Source organism: Magnolia sinica, chromosome 1 (genome assembly GCF_029962835.1).
Source record: "Magnolia sinica isolate HGM2019 chromosome 1, MsV1, whole genome shotgun sequence".
NCBI classification, from domain to species: domain Eukaryota; kingdom Viridiplantae; phylum Streptophyta; class Magnoliopsida; order Magnoliales; family Magnoliaceae; genus Magnolia; species Magnolia sinica.
This window is the reverse complement of record NC_080573.1, coordinates 39,343,025-39,366,566: the sequence shown is the minus strand read 5'-3', so window position 1 is coordinate 39,366,566 and position 23,542 is coordinate 39,343,025. Positions and strand designations below refer to the sequence as shown.

The 23,542-nt window shown below is 39.7% G+C and overlaps 2 long non-coding RNA genes across 2 annotated transcripts; both read right to left on the bottom strand.

The window, feature by feature from the left end:
* Positions 1–5,986: 5,986 nt before the first annotated feature.
* Positions 5,987–7,617, bottom strand: LOC131246396 (uncharacterized). The gene is made up of 5 exons (XR_009171353.1): positions 7,471–7,617; positions 6,966–7,236; positions 6,798–6,840; positions 6,626–6,717; positions 5,987–6,501 (listed from the first exon to the last, which is right to left on the bottom strand). It is a non-coding gene; the product is annotated as an uncharacterized LOC131246396 (long non-coding RNA).
* A 2,903-nt stretch (positions 7,618–10,520) lies between these two features.
* LOC131246398 (uncharacterized) lies at positions 10,521–13,403 on the bottom strand. Its single transcript, XR_009171362.1, has 3 exons — positions 13,215–13,403; positions 11,900–12,046; positions 10,521–11,058 (listed from the first exon to the last, which is right to left on the bottom strand). It is a non-coding gene; the product is annotated as an uncharacterized LOC131246398 (long non-coding RNA).
* Positions 13,404–23,542: the final 10,139 nt, after the last annotated feature.

The following is a 23,542-nucleotide window of genomic DNA, read 5'->3' as shown; positions in this document are numbered from 1 at the left end:
GGGATTGCTGAGTAGTGGGCTCAGCCTTATCATTTTTGGGATATAATATTCTTTTGTTGTTTCTGTTGGGCAACGCCCTGTGCGACCCATTCATATTTTTAGACCTCTATATATCATAAATCTCTTTCATTTTAGTAGACTTGTGTGATTATGTTTCATATTCCAGGAAATTCCAGGCTGCGCAACTAAAATGGATTAAATGCATATTAATGAAAATTGGTTATAAGTGACCCCGGGAACTCGGGAGTCGAACGTATGCACGACCCCCAATTTTCAGGGCGTTACAACCCACCTTGACACATATGAGGACCATAGGATGAGGCCTATTTGATGTATTTGAAGCCCATGTGTAGGGCCCACTTGTCGTGTATATTAGACCCGTGAGATGTGACCCACTTGATGTATATGTGGCCCATGAGTGAGACCCATCATGATGTGTATTAAGTTCTTGAGTGAGGCCCATGGTGTTGTATAATTGGCCCTCGTGTGGGGCCATGGGTCCATTGTATGTTAGGCTCTATGAGGGCCATGCCAGGAGGGCAATGTTGGTTAAATGTCCACATTGTCGAGGTCGATGGTCAATGCTAGTTATTGATACCGATTATGAGTATGTGATAGCATAACATTATGATACATGCCCACACGCATCATCTGCATGTTTGTTATGAGAGGTGGTTGATCATTGCACATGTCATTGAGCATGTTGTTATGAGACTCCTTGATAGGCAGAGGTTATCTCGCATGAGCGCATGGTATGTGCAGAATTGATGCATGACTAGATTGTATGACTCATGCACGTTGCATTATGATTACTGTACGCCCTAACGACATCAGGGCCGTAGCCTCCACATGCATGTCGTGGATAGCCAGACGGGACACCGAAAATTTATTTTAGTATCGGGCTGCCATAGATGGCCTTGGATGAAAATCCCTAAACTCTATTGGTAATAAAGGACACCCCAATGTCGAGACCGAGTAGATATATGAGCGCTCGACTGCCGAATACCAGGATGCCGCGTCTCCCACTGTGTCGTGGTCGGTTGGGAGGGGGTGTGGCCTTACCCACCCAAGCATAAGGGGCATTACTAGGCTGAGTTTGACTAGTTCGTGAATGGGTCCGCTATCGATGTGCCGAATAGGTATTGACAGACTATTGGCCAGGCGGATAGTGAGGTTTCTTATGTTCACTTGGACTGTGCGGCTGTGAGAGCGGCAGTGCCATTTGGAGTGTACTAAACCCCGGTGATGATTCCAGAGATGAACCGTACTGATATGTGGATATATTGAGCAGGAGTTATATATTCATTCATTCACTATCCACTCGGGTTGGTGGTGCGTAACTATTCATTATGTGTACCTTTCCAATGGCCAGGATTTCGGTTGGGGCGCGCGACTAACCTGAGATCAGGAGTTTACCACATTGAGTCTGACTATTCAAATTTAGGTATGAGACTGGTTTAGATAGAAGTTCCTTGTGATGGACCCCACAGCCTGCGATACTACGTACTATAATCCCGACTTCACACTCCAGCATGGTCATTTCATTCGCACCGCATATTGCATTACATTCTCGGCATATGACATTTTGGGTTACTGTGTTTCTGCATTTTCTATATACGGCTGATGTATTTGTAAACACATAAGGAATTGTACATTACATTGCATTCTCGACATTTGATATTTGGCTCTTTATGACTTCTCATTTGCATAGCTGAACTGTATTGCGTACTTTGATATTGTATGACTCATGGACTTGCCAGTATTTCTGATTATTCTGTTATCGTATGATTTATGATCTTGTCAGTATTTCTGCTTACTCTGATAATTTATGATCTTGTCAGTATTTCTGCTTATTCCGATATTGTACAATTTATGGATTACCAGTATTTCTGGTATTGTAGGCTTATGACATTGTATTGAATACTTGACACTTACCTCGTGCACACACTTACACCACCCTTTAAGATTTCTATAAGCTTATGCATGATAGATGCGTGTAGGTGATTTTAGGTTGCAGCAGCGTGGAGCTTGGAGTATGTAGCTGACTTATGGAGCTTCGATTTTATTTTGACATATGTATTTTTTTTCCTTTCAGTATTGTATTCAAAGTTTCTATTAGTGGATATATGATGTTGATGTTGCCTTTGTGATCTGGGTATACTTGTGGTTATGCTAATTACGAATCAAATCATGTTTGAAATCCTCTTTGTAGGATCCCAGGATCGGAACCTGGCGTATGGGTGCTGGGAGCCAAGAATGGGGTACTATGGAGGCTGTCGGCGCTGGATTCGGTGATCGAAAATTTTGTGAGCCGGGTTTCCAAGTTCGGGGCGTGACAGTGCGGTTGGTGTAGAGGGCTCAACCTCGACAACAAGGGCACTTCTATTCATTATTGGCAATACTATACTGGTAATTTAGAGACAGGGTCCCACCGGGCACGCCAGAAAATTGTTTGCCATTGTTTTTTGGAATAGGTGCACGGGCGCGATAGAATTGAAATTGTACCTTCAATTTAAACTGAACAACAATGACCTCAAGCGCCAAAAAAGGCAGATACATAGTGTATGATCGAAATTTAAAGAAATCGGTCGCCTATTTAGCCACTCGCTTACTGTGTAAAATCGAATCAAGTGATATTCAGAGGGTGAGGTTCATCCTTTAATGATGGGTTGCACCTTTGCCTTCTGTATGAAAGGACTTTTCAATACATATCAGAATAAAATGGAAAAGAGATCCTACAATCGATCATGAAGAACAGCTGATGAACACCTTTTCAATGGATGAACTGAATCCAACGAATGGGTATAAACTCAAATTACAGCTAAAGCTTACCAACTACTCAGTTACTGCTACGGATTACACTACGGAATGTAAAACGATAAGCTTGGAAAGTAAACATTACACTAATAAGTGAAATTTGCTTAACAAGGTAAGTAAAATATTACACTATGGAATTTAAATCGATAGGATAATTGAAAGATATATTTGGTTTGTTTGAGTTAATACGAGACTCTTTGCTTCATCTCATTCCTCTTCCATTTATAGCTTTAATTCATTTATTCTAAATATTTCTCACTTTCGGACGATTTTCATAACCATTTTCTATTACTTTTCTCTAGATTATGCCCATGTTCTAGCTTCTTTTGCTTCTCCTCTTGTCACCTATCATATAATTGTTCGAGCATGATCGTTTCTCCATCGGCCTCTCAAGTAGTACACGGCACCACCTGATACGTCCTGGCTACATTTATCGAGAAATTTCCTCCATGTATATTTACAGATTTTTGAATACTTCATGCATATTCGTACATATCACAAGTAACTCTACATAATTGGTCATGGCAGGGTATTGCAAATATCATCAATCACACTCTCTGAGAGTTTGAAAGTTTTTTTTTTTTTTCCTTTTTAGTTCATTTTGCCTAATGGGGTGCACATGCTAAGTGCTCTAGTGATCACACTACAAAACAAAGGACTTTTACCAGTGGCTAAAACCACTAGTAAAACCCCCTAAAAATGCCGGCATATTCTTTTACTAGTGCTAGACAAGCGCTGCCAGAAGCGTATGTCAATAAGAGTTTTCCCAGCACTAAGCAATTTTTCCCGGCGCTACTCAAAGCGCCGCAAAGCTGTTGCGGCGGTCTCTCTGGCTTCAGCGGCGCTTTTTCTGCTGCTATAAGCGCTGGCAAGAAAGCGCCGGTATAAGCTAATCTAAGCGCCGCTAAAGTTGGCTTCTAGACAATTTTAAATACGGAAAAGCGGCGACAAAGATCTGTACAAGCGCCGGTAAAGGTTCCTCTACAGATTTAAGTGGCTCTAGCATAGGCTGGTAAATTTTTTTTTTTATATATATAATTCAATTAAAACCTGTATTTTTTTAAATATTTGAAACATAAAAAATGTTGCAATACAATTTAAACTAAATATTAAACAAAATCTATATTACTTCACAATAAAAAATATATATAATATTTATTACAATAAATTGAAAATGGTCTTAAATAATTTAAAAAAATCCTCTATATGGTACTCCCATCTCGAGTAGCGTCAAAAGGCTGAAGTGCTTGGTTGTAGGCTTAAATTTAGGCACAATTCCTTAAAATCCTGTGCACAGGGAAAAAGAATAATAAAAAAGTAGATAGATAATATGCCAATGTATATCAAGGGACTTTAACAATGGCAAGTGAGCTCAGTTGACCAAGTGATCCAATCGAGCACAATCACCATTTTGCTCAATGCAAATATAGCAAGTCCTAAATGCGCTCTAATGTATATGAGATCATTAAAAGTGTGTTACCTTAGCTTAATATCCTATCGACTAGATAGATAATATGTGAGATGCAATTTGAAGACAATTTGCTTCTCTCTATTTAGAAGAAATTTATAGCCTTTGATACAAATAAGGTGAAATAATTCCAAGTCTTGAATGAACATTTAACATCTAGGATTCCAACATTAGATGATTTTTTGTCAATATCCTAAGATTCAAAGACAGATGATGTTCCATGGCCCTTGTTGTGACCTCAAATGCACCTCGGGTTAGAATGGAAAAGTCTTGTAAGTGCAAAGCAAAAGAATATAACATTATCTGAAGCAAAAAACTGCAGTTTCTGTTTGCTTTATCATGTTTTCTAAAAATGTGACAGTGACAAATGAACAATATGGCATATAGAAAAGGCACTTGAAGAATGCAAGTGAAATATAATGATAAGGTGGTGACTCTAATAATTTTAACAGTATTGGATTTCTACTCAAAAAACAAGACTTACGTCCAAGGCATAGTAAAGAATATGTGAAGCAGTACTTTCAGTGCCTCAGCCACATGCGTATGTCCTGAACAAGCATATATGAATGGGTTAGCAGATGAATTCCAGACTTAAATTACGCATAAAAGAGAAATATTGACAATCTCCTGGTCCAAGAAAAAAATTATGTAAGATATAAATCCACATTGAAAATGCTTCAGATTTAAAGAAGCGATTTCCTCACATTTGAAGCACTTGAATTGAGAAACAAAACATTAGAATTAACAATTTGCTTGGTAGCAGGAGACAACAATACCTGTACTATTACAATGATTGCAGCTACAATTTGTTTCCAAGCAAATGGGATTAGTTTCCACTTTTTTTTTTTTTTTTTTTAAAAAGAAATTTTAAGTTCTTGTTTAGCAAGCCATACTAATTGCAAATTCAACTTACTAAAGTCCATACAAAAAAGGAAGAAGACTTAATTAACTAAATTTCTACAAGTTTTAGAGGAAATGGATGGAGGTCATTAGTAGTAAAACAGTGGAAATTAGTAACAATTCCTTGGTTTTTGGGAAATATAGAAGAAAGCCATCAATCCAACCAAAAGAAAGCAAAGAAGTAAACATTTTTTGAGATTTCAGAAAATGAACAATCATGTTGGATGCGGATATACTGTAATCAGAATGCTCTCCAACCAAAAAAGTAAGAGCTGCTAATAGCTTAACAACCAAAAAGTAAGAACACGATTAAAAGAAACTAAAAATCAATCAAAAGAAAGCAAAGAAGTAAACATTTTTTGAGATTTCACACCTTTGCTGCATGGGAAAATGAACTTTCTAGATCACCATAAGGGCCCCACCCATATAGTTTCTTGGCCAAGAAAAAAAAAGTTGTGTTCAATGGGGCATCATAATTCATAACATAATATATCCAACAATAGTAGCTTGGATCCTCAACTAGCATCTTTGGATAGAATCTTAAAAACTGTACATGGAATACCCTAAGGAATCATCAGCAAATGGAAAACTGTAGAATCCAACAGTAAATTCATTGTTGGAATACCCTAAGCAATCTAGTCTGATATGCAAGCAGAATCAAACTATCGACATGTTAAAAGAGTTTAAATGTTTAGAACAATATATTTTCAGGAATCTCAACATACACAGCAAGAAAATAGAAGTGATCTGACAACATCGATAGACAGAGTGGATGTTGTACTAACAAGCTAACCCAAAAAAAAAAAAAAAAAACCTGCTTTCTGCCATATTTTGATTTTCAAAAGCAATGAATGGGTGGTACTCATCCTTGCCAGAATCTGATAGAGCAATGATGAAAGAAAGCATGTTGATTTTCCAGGTGGTTGAATTGAACTAAGAAACTCCAAATGAATGTAAACATGAAAAAATCAATATGAAAGAGATCAAAAGAAAATTCAGACACTTTCTAATTTCATCACTTTATCTGACCAACCATTTCTTCTTATTAAGAACAAGGCTGTATGGATGTTGGCATACCAAGATGTGAAGGCAAATTTTTCATTTCATTGCTTAAAGGTAAAGCCTCTTCCAGATTTTCATTTCCTCGTTCTTCAGTTCTCATCATCTTACATGCAGTAAGCTCCACTGGACCTGCAAAACAAAACAAAATGGCAAGGATACATGACTTATTCTTCTAGGAGTGGTGGTACTGGGGGCCCAATTGATGTTTGCATCAAAATACCCTTGTGGTCAGCCACTAAAATGCATTTGCCTCACTGTAACAATGTTTGAAGTTCCAAATGTAAATTAAACAGCTAACCACAAGAAACATTTTGAAAACGAGAATAGAAAATCACTAGGGAGGGAGTTTTATCCACTAAATGTGTGCAAGTGAAATACCTTCCTGTTCCAGTCCTCAAGGGGCTGTACTTCAATGGCAAGGTATGAATCAACATCATCAGTAATAACTAGATAGTCAGGTTGCTTCGCTCCTGTTGCTTGAAATATTTTTATAAACTGGATATTCAGGAAAAGTCAGCAATGATAGAAGACTAGAAATAAGATCCATTACCAACTATGTAATTCACAGACCCATCTTCCAAAAAGCGTACCCACTGGCAGTGTAAAAATAAGGAAGAACTGTCAGTTATAATGAAAAGTGAAATAAGGAAAAAGTCAGCAATGATAGAAGACTAGAAATAAGGAAGAACATCTTAGGTGCTTAAATAACCAGACTCACTAGAAGAGATCACCACCAGTAGCAACCCCAGTGAGATTACGACAACTGCTAACATGACCAAAACAGTCAGCTAACACACCTTGCAACTCCTCCTACAGGCACCAAGAACCTCTGCAGATCCCACCATATACTCTGGGTTTTTCGTGCACTCTCCGAGAGCGACCCACCTCTCACAGCTTGTGTTCTCGTCGGTGCAACCACCACTATTACCCCCCAGGGCTACCCCCCAGGGCCAAGCATAGATATGTGGGCAGCATAAGTGAATGTGCGTCTGTATTGATAAATAATTAAAAGATTACATCTAACCACATGTTGCAGTGCAAAACTGTTTGCAATTAAAACAAGAGATCACCTAAATCACTCTACTGTTTTTTTGCAGAAAGAGTTACAAAATATGGAAAAAATCACTAACTGATTTGCAGAAAAACAATTAGAAAACCAAAATTCTACAGTTTTTGCCATGACTTGAGGACAATGCCCAGGCTTGAAATCTTAGGCCTGGTACCTGATAGGGCTGAACCCAGCAAGCAACAGATTGTCTGGATTATTGCCGCCCTGAAGGAGTCTCCCAATCATTTGCAAGGATTATCCATTCGTTGGTTTCTTTGGAATACATTATCTTTGGTAGTGCCCAGCATGTGACCGGTCAGGTTTTGCTACGTGTATTTTCTGAGAGATGATAACTAAGATATAAGCAACAACACCATAGGTATTTTTTGAAAAAAGGTGATCTAGTTGAAAAAAGATGCTTGGTATTTAGATATTTTATTCAACCCTGCCTAGTAACAATGCACCACATAGTCCAAGATTGTATCATTGATGTCAGGCAGGCACCTACTCACAAAACTTTTACCAATCAATCATGACAAAAGCGTTACATTTTGATTAGCCTGATTTTTAGTTGTAGATAGAGAGACTGAAAAATACATTTAGAACCTAGGAATAGTTCATTTTGATTGATGCATGAGACTGAATTTTAGTCATGATAGAACTGATTAACTAAAGCATTTGGTGAGAATTTCATTCAAAATGATGCAATACCCAAGCATTGGCACCTGCATTGGAACCACAGAATGTTCATGGTGGGACCTGACTGATGGATGTCTAGCTAGGATCTTAAGAAGGTGCTCCTCAGCTAGCAAGTGTAAGCAGAAAATAGGTACTCAGAGGAATCATAACAAACAATCAGAGGAAAGGAAAAAAAAAATACTACAAGAACCCCCAAAAAAAAAAAAAAAATATTTATCAGTTTTTATAGTTACCCAGCCTAGTTGTCTTCATCAGCAGATACACACTGCAAGAATAAAAAAATAAAAACAGGAATTCTAATTTTTCAACAGGAGAAATTTATTAGAGAAACCAATTTTGCAATACAGCTCTGCATTCGCTGCAGAATAAAGAACAAAATAGAAATTAATAAAGCCACCAAACAAATAGCAGCGACTACTATAAATAGCAGAAACAACATGAATGGGAAAAATCATAGATACAAAGATCAACCTGAAACTTGTGAAGAGAGATACCAAATAATAATATGCTTGCTTTTTTCTTTTCCTTTTTTTATATTTTTAACAGCAAAATATGCTTAGATCTGATCAACTTATTTGGACATATCAAGCAAAATTTATCTAATTAGCAACTAGAAAAAAATTTAGTATTTCTTTCTTATCGATAAATTAATTTTCCTTTTCTTATTCGTGATTTAAATATTTCTTTCAACAAGTAGGAAAAATAGAAACCAAAAAAAAAAAAAAAAGTATCTAAAAGGCTATAGATGTATTTTCTTTTCTTTTTTTCCTTACTTTATGCAGTTCATGTTTTTAATGTATCAAAAGTAAACATAATCCAGAATTTCACCCAGTAGCAACATGCTAGCTGGTACCAAGCCAAGGTAAAGGAGGGCTGATATCAGATGGGCAGCTGGTCATCAAAATTTTCCCAAGCAAACCATGATGCCAACCCTGAATAGCTCGGAAAGGCTGTGATGATAGTGATGATGGTGATTAATGGAAAGAAACATTAAGGAGTCGTAACGAAAGTGAGCATTAGCTTTTTTTAACCTAACAAGGGTGAACATTATCCAGAACTTTGCCAGATGGCAACATGCCAGCTGGTCCCAAGCCAAGGTAAAGGAAGAGAGTTTATGTCAGGTGGCAGCTGATTATCAAATATTTCCCAATCAAATCATGTAGTCAACCATGAATAGCTGGAAAAAGGCCATGATAGTGGTGCTGGTGGTGAATAATGAAAAGAAATAGTAATGAGTTACTATTAAGGTCCTGTTCTTGATAGCATTGCAAAAGACCTCAATGCATGGGAGAATGAAAAGGAGGAAAAGGTTATAAACTGGTTAAGGTCATTTGAGGGCAGCAATGGAGAAAGATGGAGAGTTTCAAAATTCCATGTCGCCATTGAGAAAGCGCTCATGTATTGGGAATTAATTATATATTTGTGTAAACTGCTAAGGGTTTCTGTTTTCTTCTCTCAACCTTTTTTTGTTCATCAAGGCTCATTGAGATGTTCAGTTTTTTATTTTTTATTTTTCTTTCTTTCTTTCATTTTTTTAATTATTATTACTTCTTCTTTTTTTGAAGAATTGAAATTTTCGGTCTTCAAAATATGCTTTTAAATCTTTTTAATTTTTCCAAGTGAGAAATAAACTCCACTTTTCCAGTTCCAAGTTAATCATGTAGAAAAGCTATTTAGAAATCTGTGAAAACAAAAAGCTGACATTTCATCTTTCAATCAGATCACAGATTTTTTCCAGAGAAAAGAAGAAGAAAAAAAAATTCCAGACAAAAGAAACTCAGTCATCTTCAGTGACACTCCAGTTTGAGAGAATGGTTGAGGGTAGAATATACATATGTGAATTTTGTTGTAGATCTGCCTACAAGGTATTTTGTCGATATAAATCTTTTTACCAAGCAAACTTAAGGGAAAAGAAGCTGATCATTTTGAATGGGTGCATCGTGTGCCATCGGGATGCAGAAACATGAGATCATTTGTCGATTCATTGCCCCTTTGCACAAGAGATTTGGTGGAAGCTCTTTCACCTTTTTCAGGTCGATGGGCTCAGATGGGAAGAGAGAGAAAAGGAAGATATACATTACAATTCTAAGTATCTTATACATTTGTAGCTCTTGCCATCGAAAATAGAAAAATGAAAAGAGAGACAGAGGTAAAGCAAAGAAACAGAAAATCTTGGATGTCCATGGTGGAAACCTACCAAGGCCCCACATTGGGGATAATGACGGATCCAAAATAAAGCATATCCAGCTCAAGTAGACCACACTGTAGAAACAGTGGGGATAATGATGTCAATGGTGGAAACCTACCAAGGCCCCACAGTGATGTTTTTTGTCATCCGTTTGTTACTTCATCAACCCATTCCAAAAACTGCAAGATAAAGTTCAGGAATAAAAACAAATTCTGATAGTAATGGTATGCGTCATGTGCCATTTAGGAATGGTATGCAACATTAAAGAGCTTCATCATCTCTGAAAAAATATTTTTATTTTCCTTTGATAAGTATGAATAGAAAATTCTGATAGTAACAAGAAAAGGAGAAAGAAATTTTGAAGTTAGATGCAAGATCGAAGTAAATAATGTTCTGTTTCAGAAAGATAATATTTTCAGAAAGCACAAGTTCACCAACAAGAGGAGAAACAATCAACTCATGAACTGACAAACCTTGCAGTTATGGAATCCTGAGTTGCATTCGTGAATCCATCCATTGCTAAGTTCAAAAAACACAAGCCATAACCAAAAGGAGCATTTGGATCAGACTCCACCAGCGACAAGGAGAGTGCATACATACTCACCTATCTAGCAATTCTACTGGTTGAATCAAGGGTCCTTGCTTGCTCATCTACTGCTCCATATAGAAATATAGGGACTGCATGATTTGTATCAAGGAACATTAGCAAGTGGAATAAAAAGTTTGAAGAACTGTCTGGGAAAACAGGATTTAGAACGGCTCATTCATAACATGGTCTTCTGCACACATAGCAATCCCTCATCATTATTTGCTACGGACCTCCTTTTTGCAACATACTCAGTACCAGTCGTACCCCATGGGATCTCTTCAGGGTTCCTAAAGATTTCCACGGAATCAAGCAAATTTTAGTGACATGAGATTTCAATTCAAGGCAAGAACATGTAAAATGAAGAAATTACAGAGATATAAGCCACCATCAGATCAGCTGGGCTAAATCCAACTCAACCCATTAATAACTTATAGGGGTAGAACAAGTTGACTAGGGCTCAATCCAAGCCCAACCCATTTACTTAAAATTGTTAAGTCCACATAATTAGCAAAACTATGTATCCCGTAAACAAACAAGACGAATGGATGAGATGAATTCAATTTGCAGTTGACAGTGATTAAACAGGAGAACTAAGCAGCATTTTCAATTGCTTCAATGCATTTCAACACACTCCAAACCACTTAATAAGCTTCAACTCAAACTTGCCCAATTTCACCCAAAGAAAAAAGAAAAAAGACTAAAGTGATCAAATATAAGGTGAGATACATATGTATCAGAAAATGAACAGTCATGTTGGATGCAGATATACCGTAATCACAATGCTCTCCAACCAAAAAAGTAAGAGCCGCTAATAGCTTAACAACCAAAATCCCATTACTTCCCAATCAAGCTACAACCATTTAATCTTAAAAGCCTTGCCTCAACAAGTAGACATGAAACAACAAATGTTACTGGATCATATGAATCATCCAATTACTTGAAAAGGTTAGTTATAATAAAATTTCCAGGTCAAACCAATGGGGCATCACTCATTTTTGGCCATCCCATGTGCTAATAACCTGCAACATCCAATAAATATTGAGTAACAAAAGTCAAAATAAACCAAATGCATTAGGACCCCAAAAATCTTCAATCCATCCAAAAGGCAGAGGCATCAAGTAACTCAACCAGCATTATGATCTCATCTTCAAACTCCGGTGAAAAAAATCAAACTCTTTACTTCAATAATACTTGCATTCTTCAGAGAAGATTTGGGGTTGCTTCTCAGCAATGGAATCTAGCAGTTATATGTCCTTGGCTACCTGCTCATCAACACTGCAGGTGAACATGAATTTTGTATTAAATTGACAATGACATTGACAAGTTAAAATCAAAGATACAAAAAACTCGGAGTGGGTTGTTCCTGAAAGGCAGAGCAGCATAAAATCATTCACCAAAGAAACGAATATTTTACACCACCTTCAAGCAATTGATGAATGAAAATAAAAAAATAAAAAAATTCCTTCTATGCACTTCATTATGCCCTGCAAAAACCAAAACAAGCTTAACTTAACCAAAACAAGTATATTGTGTAGTTCACTACTGCCAAGTCACAATCCCAAGATTATATTGATTGAACAATCCTAATCTCTGATTCACAGATATTTGTTTGCCAAAATAGGACAGTTGGAGATTTTCCATTTTCACACCAATACTCCCTGGTTAGTCACTAATCTTTGTTTGAATTTCTTTATCTTTATTTATTTACATCACCATCATCATCATCCTAGCCTCATCCCACCATTTTGGGGTTGGTTGTATGATCATGCTTTGTCAATCATGTACCAAACAGAAATTCTCATGATTTCATAGCTAAAGTTTTATGTCTGTGGTCTCCTTGTGTAATCGTGCTCTGGTCCATGGTGTAGGCATAACGATGTGCCTCCTCACCTGTAGCAGGTCCTGAAGAGCCTTAGCCCTCTATAGTTTCTGGCCTGATTGTTTCTCCTCACTGGGGCAAGTGTTTTCAGCATGATGGGAGAATAAAAGAGATGCATGTTTGTACCGTACAAGCACAGATATACAAAACATGAAAACAAAACCATTAAAAAAAGACCTACCAAGCCATTAAAAAAAAAGGACCTACCAAACCATTAAGAAAAACAAACATAAAAATTACACACATTTGTTTCAGGAATTTCGTCAAACATGTGACATGCTTATAGCTCAAATTCTATACAAGCATGCTTTGTGTAAGAAATAAGTGGCCTGTAAAATCCCAAATCCAGTGAAGTAAAAAAATAAATCCATTAGTGATTAAAAGAGAGAGGAAAAAAACCACCTGACCAGTCTCTTCGGTTCAGGCAGCTGTAGAGTTGGAATGTGAATAAGGTTTTAGAAGATTTAGAGAAATCAACTAAAATCTCTAGGGTTTTGGGAGATTTGGAGAAATCGGGAGATGCATGAGAGGAATGAGGTGCAGAGAGAGAGGGAGAGAGAGTACCGATCGAGTGCAGCGGACATAGCAAACGCGTTTAGGTGCAGTGGCATCGAGCGACGTTTTCAGGGGTAACGATCACAGATCGCCAGATCTGACGGCGTTGCTTCTTTTCAAACAAAAAGAAAGCTGGAGGAGAGAGAGAGAGAGAGAGAGAGAGAGAGAGAGAGAGAGAGAGAGAGAGTCGGGGGCGGTGAGAGGGAGAGAGTCGGGAGAGGGGAGAAAAACAGGGTCAGGGCTTTTGGTACTGGTATATATACCCGATCGCTAATCGACGCCCATTTTAATTAGAACCGGTAAATTAGCCACATAAATTGTGGGCTAATCCAGTTTTTGTTGTAGTGTCAGAACTATGCATGCTAGATTCTGCTATAACGGCTATTGAAAATAAGGGTTGAACAAATGATTATTATCATCATTATTCGAGATTAATTAGAGTAACGAAAATTTTTTTTATAAAAATTCATGGCCAATCTAAAAATCAAAGGTGTAAACTCCGAATATGGGATAATAACTTATGCTGGTTTTTTTTTTTTCTCGGGATATAAGAAACTTACCCAAATACGTTTGGAACTGATTAAATCAAAATCTGAACAAAAATACCATTGAAAATCTGCTTCTTACAAAAATTTCAGTCTGGTGAACATAGTTTCATAATCAGGAACAATTTTGAACTCTATTTGAACACTCTTTTTTTTTTTTGGAATTGAAATTAAACATAAAACACTGTCCGTCGATCATCCACAAATATACCAATATTACGATCTAATCTTACTATTTGATTTAAGATCTAATCTAATCTGGTTTATGATCCATCGAAATTTGGTAGAGTTTAATTTTGAGTTAAATATTTGCCATGCGTGATTAAGAAATTGGAAGATCCATTAAGATACAATTCATCATGGCCCCCGCTTTCATTGTCATCCCTCTTAAAAGACAACTTGATTAAATGATCATAGCCATCTGATCAATGTTTAAGAAAATAGATGTTCCATAATAATTATAATAAAGAAGGTTCGTTCATTGATCCAGACCATCCATCATGTGTGGCCCACATTGGATTTTCTATCCCTCTTAAAATACACTTTAGTATCATGATCCTAACAATTCAATCAGTTACTAGGAGATTACTGGTACATATTATTTGTAATAGAGAAGATCCAATTGTTAATGTTGACAATCGATCCAGCATGTGTGGCCTATTTTTGATTGCCAACTCTCTTGAAAGTTATGAAGATCTTGATCATATAGTAAATTTCCAAGACAAATGGGCAGTCCATTTTAATGTATAACACAGAACGTACAATCCTTGATTTGGATTGTCCATGATGTGTTGCCCACATGTTATTGTCCATCCATCTTGAAAGTCACTCTAAACAAATGATCCTAACCATCTATTCATGTCCGGCTCGGGTTAACCCTCAATCCGACCCAACTTGTCCGAGGTGCATCCCTAATGAATGCTACTATGCACACACACCAACAGTCTCTAGGGAGGTCATTGTGCTGCGGCCAGTCCACAAAACTCAGTTGTGCTAGACAAGCTAGGTTGGAACAGTAATTAAAAATAAAAAATAAAAAATCTAGGCTTAAACCAGTCCAAACATGGACTTCTCTTTCTCAAGATTGTGAAAGGAGGCAAGTTCATGATATGCACATCAAATGAATGAGAATTTATTAACGCAAAAGACATTCCAATACATAGTCCAGGTCCCAAATGACCAATTAAAAGTAATACATTCACTCACACACAATCCAAATCCCACAAAAATAAAATAAAAATACAGACCAACCACATGTGCCAAAAGATGGCACAAAGCGTACTATATATCCACAGACTAAATAAAAATAATCTTCACAAAATAGAGTGCACCATCACATGCAAGGACTTTATATCAATGAGTGGGCCAGGCCACAGCTATCATAACCTAGTTTGAAGGAGGTGGAGAGAGGGAAGGGAGTGTAGGGTTGGTTGGGAAGGAGGGAATGGTTGGGATTGTTGGAATGGAAGGGATGGCAGGCAGTGGCAGTAACGTAGGCTTCGGCAGATTGGGCATGACAGGCAGAGGTGGTAATTGGGTAGTGGGTAATGGTGGCAATGTTGCCTTTGGGAGTGTAGGCACGACCGGCAAAGGTGGCAATCGGGCACTCGGCAATGGTGGTAACGTTGACATAGGTAGAGTCGGCATCTCAGGCAAAGGAGGCAACCTTGGCAATGTGGGTTTCGGCAGGATCCGGATAGTCGGCATTGGTGGAGGGGCTGACGGCTCAGGAGTGTCCAACAAGTGGCCCAGTGACACACAAATGAGCACACATATAATTAAGAAGCAAGTTTTTGAAGCCATGAATGGTAGTGCGAGAAAAGGTACTAAACTAGTTAAGATATATGAATGAGATGTGGTGAGAAGAAGCTAAGGGTTTGGGTCTTTTATAGGGAGGATAGTAGCGGAAGAGAGCAGTGTGTGGGTGAGAAAAATGAGTTTTGTTTGGTTGGTTTTGCAGTTGTTTATAGGGAGATTTTTGTGGTTGGTTGTATTATTTTGTTGTTAGTTCACCTTCTCACTCTTTTTCATTTGAAGAAAAAGAAAGAGATGGTTAGGTAGTTAATTGAAGAAATAATACAAACACACAAATCTATCTTATCCTAGGTATATCATCACACAATGGATGGCTAAAAGGTTACACCACCAAAATCTAAATTTGGTAACAGGTGTGTATCTTTGGTTCTAGAATGGTCTCAAGCAGTTCCAAAGTTAATGCAGTATAAACCCCACCAGGACGGGAAGCGGAATGCGTACTGAGAGGGTATTCTCTTATTGGTTAAAGCACCACTGCCCTCTATTCGTTTCTTGTTTCATTTCATTTCATTTGAGAGAGAGAGAGAGAGAGAGAGAGAGAGAGTGAGAGAGAGAGAGAGTAGAACCAGGGTTAGGGCTTTTCCCCCATCTTCTCGAAGATGAGAGAAGGTTAGATTTTCAAGAGAAGAGGAAGAAGAAGAAGATGAGCGTAGATCTAGGCCCTTCTTCGAACTCCCATAGCCAGCTCGATGGGCAGATTTCTCAGCTCATGCAGCGCAAGCCCCTCTCCGAGCAAGAGGTAGCTCTCTCTCTCTCTCTCTCTCTCTCTGTTAATCAGTTTGAAAATCTCTCTCTCTCCCTCTCTCTTTTTTTTGAATGATCATATTTCCATCTTGATTTGCTTGTGAGCTGTCCGAATTGTATGATTTTCTGCGAATTGGTGTTGTAGAATTTACCCTTCTATTCTATTGATAGTTTGTGATTTGTTTCGGGGGTTTGAGATTGCAATTTGGGGAAGGGGATTTTGGGAGGTCGAGGAATTGGGGCCTAGATTCGTTGGATCTTCTATATGGTTTAATTTACTGGATTTCAGATATTGGAGTTCGATTTGGGGCAGTGATTATGGCTTATTCAGTGATTTTTTTTTTATTGGGAGCCTTTTTTGTAATTGCTTGTGAACGAGGTTGATATCTCCAAAAGTGGTGGTTCGCTAGGGATTGGGCTGAAATACTCAAAAGGGGGAGTCACTTGCAATGGAAACATGCTGAAAACATTGTAGTGAAGAGATTGTTAGCTCCTTGTGATTTGAATCTCATTTAATCTAGACAGTGCCATTACGTCCGCATCGTCGTCGCGGTTCCAACGCTGCGTCTCATGCACGATTTCGTCATGTGCATTTTGAGATATGGATCTCACCATTTTTAGCCCTTGATCATGCATGTGGGATCCACCTAGACCTATGGGCACATTTTCCCATGTGGGCCCACCAAGTGCTCTCTCTTTTCCATGCTATCCACTTATTGCTAGCTACCTATAGCCTAGCTATGATTACCTCTCTTTTCTAGAGAGTAATCATGAGATCTTGGTTGCTTCTCCCATGTGTCATGATGAATACCTCTTCCATAGCTAGCTCCTTCTCCCAAATTCATCATTTCATTGCTACTATGTTCCATCTCTCTCTCCTCTTTCTCATTTCTCTTCATCCCATTCTCTCATTCTCCTCTCCTCCTAGTAAAAATTTCCAGCACCTTCTCCTTCATCTCCCTCCTCATCTAACCCTCTACTTTCAATCTTAATCCTACATTCATGATCCTTGGAGCCTAAGGAGTCCTATGCTACAAGAATCTTGAAGATCCATTAAGGTGGGTGCACTTAGCTTAAGATTTCCTAATTTTCTTATGGTAGATTCTCCTTCATCTCATCCTTAGGAACTTGTGGGGCCCATCAAGTGATGATGGAGGTACCCCATGTCTCCATGATCAAGGCCAATAGGCCATTCCTTTGCATGCAAGTTCCATGAATGAGGCCATTCTCCATGGACCCCATCATGGCATTTTTCCTTTGATGCATGTCCTTTAGGGGTCATCTAGACCATAGATTTAGGTGGGAAAGACATTCCTACCATTTGATTGATTCCTAACTCTATGCATGCGCTAGATCTATATTGTATATGATCTAATGGATGACATGAATGTGTTGTGATAAAGGGAGGGACTCAATAGTGGCGGAGATCCTCTCTTGTGACTTTCATTTTTTTCCCTTATTCTATCTTTCATTTCTAATGTGTGGCCCACTTGGGGGCCCTGGAATATCCAGACCATCCAAGCAAATTGGACGCCCATGGCTGTCCATTCCCTAGATGTTGGCACCCTAATTACTCCATATCGGATGCATGCAATGGGTTTTATAAAGGGTAATTGGTCTGGATGTTTGTGGGGCCCACTGAGGTGGACCACAACATTGATTTCATGGGGTGATTCCCCTTATTTTGGTTCCCATGCTCAGTTCATTTCATATATATGTTGCTGTCCAGAAAATTTCTGGACAGTTGCTGGATGGTTTTTGGGTTAGGATTATGGACTGATAAGAGGGATGTTTCACCTCCATTGATAGAAGATTCGTGGAGGTGTGGACCCCACCTTCATGTGTGTTGAATTCCACCTCCATCCGCCCTAGCTTGATCACCCAAAAAGGTGGGCTAAGAAGGTTGGTCAGTCCAGATTTTCTGGACTGTCCAGCCACTCTGCATATTGTAAAAACATAAATATCAGCTTGTTTCTAAAATGTTGGGCCACCTTTGTGGACCCTACCTTGTTGTATACTTGTGCAGGGATGTTGGCCCTATATTTTCTCAAATTTTGGCAAACTTGGGCCCACTCTAATGGGCTGCACAAGTCAGGGGCAGCAACATTGTTTCAGCAGGAATTATTTCTGGACCTTGCTGTCCATAATTTGTAAGAATTAAATAAAATACTTATAATACCTCAAAAATTCTAAACTTTTGTAGAGAGGTGTTCCACCCATGGTAGGACCCACCTGCAAAATTTTAAGGCCAATGGACCCCATTTGGGCATCCAAAAGGGTGGGCCAACATAGTGGACTGCCAGAAATTTCTGCTATGCAGTCCAACAACATAGTCCCATAAGAAAATTTTAAAAATATTTTCTCAAAAGATGGGCCATATTTCTTGTTCCCAACTTGTTGTAGGCTTGATGAGGGGCCTTGTGTCCAAATTTCAGGAATTTTGGAGGACCAGAACCCACCCATTTGGATGGCCCAAATTCAGGATAGTTATATTTCCAGCAATATTTCACCCTGTACAGCTTGTAATTCCGAAATTTATTAAAATACTTTTGAGTATCCAAAAATTACAAAAATTTACAAAGAGGTGACCCACCCATGGTGGGACCCACATAAAATTTTTTAGGGCTAATAAACTCCTGTACACACCATGGAAAGGGCCGGACTATCCCACCATGTTGGGACATCCAGGATGATCAGAAATTTTTGAGCAAACTGTTTTCCGTAAATAAATTAAAATACTTTTGGGCATCCAAAAATCATGAAATTTTGTGGAGGTGTGACCCACCCTTGTAAGTACCAACCTACAAAATTTTAGGCCTAACAGGCCCTTATACTGTCCGTGGTACGGCCTGGAGTGTCCCACCAAGCTGGGAGGCCCAGGTTGGGGCGTCCAGCCTTAGCTGGCCATCCAGGCTACTTTGTGGGCTCACCTTAATGTATTTTATATCTCACCATTCATCTATGTGGGTCCATAGGGGCAGTGATCATCCTCCCTCTGTAGTTTTCTATTTTTGGGGCCCATTGGGTAAGTTTTGAGGCCAAATACCCAGGCCCATAGGACTACCCACCATGGGACGCCCAGCCCATTGGGCTGCTGCTGGACATCCAGTCTAGCTGTAAGACCTGTATCCTAGTCCGTATCATTCCGTAGGCTTCCGCGGTCCTTTTGGTCAAATTTCGGTAATCCTTGACCCATATCCAATGTTTGTGTGCGATCCTAAGCCGGGTCCCACATACCAAAGTCAGCTCGAACTGAAACTTGTACCTTACCGACCGCGCTATCGCCACGGTTCAAATGCCATGACTTACACACCGATCTGATATCCAGGCTAGAAGTTGTGGGTCCGCATTCATTTCGAGAAAAATGTCGCACGTTGCGAATTTCGAGGGAATCTCTACAATGTGTCCCATCAATCAATCAATCACCCAAGTCAAGTATACATTATACCCTAAGTATAACAACCCATCCCTCCTTTTCCCTTAAGTCAACTCTCTCTCTCTCTCTCCCCCACCATCCCTCTTTTACAATTTTTCAAACAAACCTATCTCCCTTTTACAAAAATTTAAACTCACCCATCCCTTTAATATTTTTTTCTCTCTTTCCCTCATTCTATCTTTATTCTCCCAAGCTCCATACGTCCAAGCCTTCCCAAGCAATTCCAAGAGCAACAAGTGTGGCCCATTTTTCCACCCTCTCATCTCTCATCCCCACCATCAAAATTCCATCATCCATCGTCAAAGGTTAAGCATAGGAGCTAAGGAGGCTAAGGGACCAAGAAGAAGGCCTAGAGGTGGGTGATCCACCGTTATTTCTTATTTTAGGGCCCACTTGTTGGTGGGGCCCATTTGATGTATGTGATTTAACCAAGAGGGGCCTATAATGGTAGGGTCCCTCTATCTCACCGTATCTCTCTCTCTCTCTCTCTCTCTCTCTCTCTCTCTCTCTCTCTCTCTCTCCCTAGAATGTAGTGGGCCCCACCGAATTATGTAAAATCTACTCCATCCATTAGAAGAGTGGCCCACCACATTTCAGGGAGATCCCACCTATTAGACTAAAATATATGTAATATATATTTATGTTATATTAATATACACACACACACACACATGCATGGTGGGCCACATCGTCCGTGCGGGACCCACCATGGTGCCTGTGTTATATCCATGCCGTTTAGCGTCCCTGGATGCTGGACGTGCAGCTGGGAGCGGCTAACATGGAATGCGTGTACTGACATGGGTATGTACTGACAGGTTAACAAAAAAAATAATATATAATATATGTGTGAGATTTTGGGGTGGGCTGTTCATGCAGGCCCCACCTTGGTGTATGAAGTTAATCCACGCTGTCCATTCCATTCTCCATCTCATTTTAGGTGTTGAGCCAAAAAATGAAGCTGATCCCATTTTCTAGCGGGCCATACCGTAGGAAATAGTGGTGTTTACTGTTGAAACCCACCTTGATCTTTTTACTCCCCAAATCATACCGCATATTGGACTCATTTGGTCGGTCTTGAGCCGTAGGGTGCAATGGGCGAGGCGAATTTCTCTGATGAGGGCCCCACCTAGGGAATTCCTTAAAAAAACGTATTTTCTTTTAAAAATAAAAAAATAAAATGTTAAGCAACAACAGCAGTGTCTGCTGCTGCCAGCTGTTGCCGTGTGGACGAAAGAGGCTGGGATCCACGGTCCCAGCCGTGGGCCCCACCATGATGTGTGTGGAACATTCACTCCGTGCATTGGGTGGGCCCCTTGGGCAGTGACCCCCCTCCCAAAAATTAGCCGCTACAGGGACTCAGGTGGCCCACGTTACAGGAAACAGAGGTGATTGACGCCTACCATTGAACCCTTTTTGGGTTGCAACAGTTTTGGATCAAATATGAAATTTGTTTTTCCTATTCATTCAGGTCCACGTGACCTTATCAACAGTTTGGATGGCAAAATAAACATTACGGTGGGCCCCAGGTCCATGTGACCTTATCAACAGTTTGGGTGGAAAATAGACATTACGGTGGGCCCCAGGTCTGAGTGACCTTAACAATAGGTTGGGTGCAAATAAACGTTATGGTGGGTCAGGGTCTAAGTGACCTCATCAACTGGTTGGGTGCAAATAAACATTACAGTGGGCCCCATGTCTGTGTGACCTTGTCAACAGATTGGGTGGAAAATAAACATTATGGTGGGCTCCACATGGGACCCATTGATGTATGTGTGCCACACCTTCCATTAGTGTGGCCCCCATCATGAGGTATGTGCTTTATCTTTGCTGTCCATCCATATGGGACTCACCATGATGCATGAGTTTCATCCAAACCATCCAACCACTTTTTTTTAAAATAATAATAATAATTTTAAGGCTTGAGACAAAAATAAGACAGATTTATTTATCAAGTGGACCACACTGTACGGTGAGGATTGAATGGCTACCATTGACATCCTTTGGGACCTTATGATTATATTGGATGAGAAATAAATGTTATGGCGGGCCTTGGGAATTTTAATAGTGGAAATTATTATCACCACTTATATTTGAGTGTGGCCCATTTGATATACGTGTGGCTCATGTGGTGTGGCCCACTTGCCATATGAAGGTCCATTGTGACGTATTCGAGGCCCACTAGTGCGGCCCACTTGACGAATATAAGGCCCATGCGATTAGGCCAATCTTGATGTAGTTGTGGCCCATCCGTTGGGGCCCATCTTGATATATACAAGACCCGTGTACATGAGGCCCATTTGATGTATTGGAGGCCCATGGGTCGAGGCCCAATGGGATGTACATGAGGCCCATTATAACGTGATTCCACCATGGTTTATGTGTTGAACTTTATAGCGGGCTATGCCTTGAGATCAATGATGGTTTGACGTCCACATTGTAAGGATAATGTTAGTTAAATGTCCACATTGTCACTCTTCCTAAGCCCCATTGATAGGCCCATACTTGTAGTGTGTAGGCCGTCTAGGCCCATCTTCGTTATGAACAGAGCCCATCACCATATAACATGTTTAGTATAGATCCATGATTCATGATCATACGCATCATATGTATGCCTGATATGAGGAGTGATTGATCATAGCATATGCCTACGAGCGGATTGTTTATGGGCTCCCTGATAGGCAGAGTTGCCCTACATGAGCTCGTGGTACGTGCATGATTGTTGCATGTCTGGTAGGGTGATTCATACACTGGCATTTGTGTGATTGTGATTATTGTATGCCCTAGCGACATCAGGGCCATAGCCTCCACAGACACATTGTGGGTGGTTGGATTGGATACCGAAAAACTGTTTCTAGCATCGGGGGGCCATAGACGTCCCTGGGTGAAAATTCCTAAACCCGATGGTACCAGAGGATGACTTCAACGTCGAGACCGAGTGGATACATGTGAGGACCGTATACCAGTAGGCCGCGTCTCCCACTTGTCGTGGTCGGTTGGAAAGGGGTGTGACCTTACCTGCCTGAGTGAGGGGGCAATTTCTAGGTTGAGTTTGACCAGCTTGAGGAATGGGTCCGCTATCGACGAGTCGAGCCCGATATTGGCAGGCGGATAGTGAGGTCTCTTCCACTCTTCCAGTTGTGCGTTGGATAGGGATGACAAGCTAGTGTAGAGTGTACTAGACCCCGGTGATTATCCAGAATGAGAACTGTACTGATATTTGATATTGTAGATGAGGATTGACATGCTTGAGTTGCATCTCGCATTACATGGTCTTAATATGGCCGATAACATTCATATCTTGCATCACATAGCCTTGGTACGGCTGATTGCATTCATGTACTCATTAGCATGATTCCATATTACTCTGACCTTGCATTTTTTGCATGCTCATATTGCGCACACACTTACACCACCCTCTAAGCTTTCTATAAGCTTATGCACGATCGATGCGTGCAGGTGACGCTAGGACGCAGCCGTAGCATAGGAGCAGCAGGACCATGCAATCGAGCTTTTGGAGTTTCCGTTATTTGCATTATCTTGTATTTCCCTTCAGACGCATTGTACTCAAAAGTTTTTGATCATAGTGAATTTTGTGATGGTGTTCTTGTGGTTATTGTTTGTGGGTTATGCTTATGGTTATGCTTATACTGAATCAAAATCATATTTGAAATCCTCCTTGTAGGATCCCAGGATCGGATCCTGGTATATAAATGTCGAGAGCCGAGAATGGGGTACTAAGGTGGCTGTCGGCGCCGGATTTGGCAATCGGGAATTTTGTGAGCCCGATTTCTGAGTTC